Source organism: Chrysochloris asiatica, unplaced genomic scaffold (genome assembly GCF_000296735.1).
Source record: "Chrysochloris asiatica unplaced genomic scaffold, ChrAsi1.0 scaffold00090, whole genome shotgun sequence".
NCBI lineage: Eukaryota > Metazoa > Chordata > Mammalia > Afrosoricida > Chrysochloridae > Chrysochloris > Chrysochloris asiatica.
In genome coordinates this window covers 8,632,061-8,633,190 of record NW_006408608.1, presented here as the reverse complement: position 1 = coordinate 8,633,190, position 1,130 = coordinate 8,632,061, and positions in this window count along the sequence as shown.

Below are 1,130 nucleotides of genomic sequence, written 5' to 3'. Positions count from 1 at the left end.
TGACTAGAGGGGGTGCCTGAGTGAGTGGACACCCCTCCCCCAGAGGGTTTCTACTATGCATGTACACAGATCTGCTAAGAATTTAAAGGGAAATGGCCTGCTTAAAACCAAACGGCAGTGCAAAATGGCCACAGTCAGCCCTGAACTGTTTATTACTAAGAAAAAGGCCTGAACAGGGGTGTGGAGCGGGAGAGACACAGACTAAAAAGGAAACAGGCCAAAACTAAATCCTGAGTTATGTCATAATGACCAGCAGTGGCATCTTAAATTTCTTAGGCAGCCTTGAAGGTACGAAGCCAAGAGAGAGACATTAAAGTTATACTCATATTTGGCTACAGAATTTTTTTTTTTTTTTTGTCCCTCTTCTCTTTTTTTCTGTGATTATAGACTACAGTATCCAATCTGTCTTTTTTGTTGTTGCTGTTTTGTTTTTTGCTCCTCTCTTTACCTTTAGGGGGCTCTTTCTCTCCCTACATTACCCAAGCAGAGACAGCAATTGAGGTCATATAGTCAAGCTACAATCACACCCTATAAAGTCCTTCCATCCAGGTAAGAACCAATACCAGCTGCCATACACCAGGTAAGCAACCAGCACCTGCGACAGTTACTCTGACTTGAGTAATAAGAAGAGTAAAAAGGAAAACCCGTCTCATGATCACATCTACCTGGAGGCAATCAGGAAGCATAACAAAATATCATTGTATATTCATCTAAGTATTAAGGTCACAGCTAACTACTGAATATGCTGAAGAAAAAAAGACCATCTCTGGACATGTCCAGAAACAATATAAAGTGACTGAGACAAATGTATGTAGGTAGACCTATACTCTATATTGGAAGGAGGGCAGGGTTTGGAAATGCCTGAGAAGGAATTCAGAAATATGATCATGAAATGTATCAAAACACTTTACAGAGGATTTGAGAAAAATAAGGAAGAAGTCAGAAAAGCACTACAGGAACAATCAAATAAGATAGATATGGCATTGTAAACAATTCAAAGTCTACAGAAAGAGGTTCAAATGATTAATAATAGAATATGAGAAATGGACAATACACTGAAAGGGCAAAGGAATAGAATTCAAGAGATGTAAGCCAGAACTAGTGAGCTGGAAGACGAATCTCTCAATACT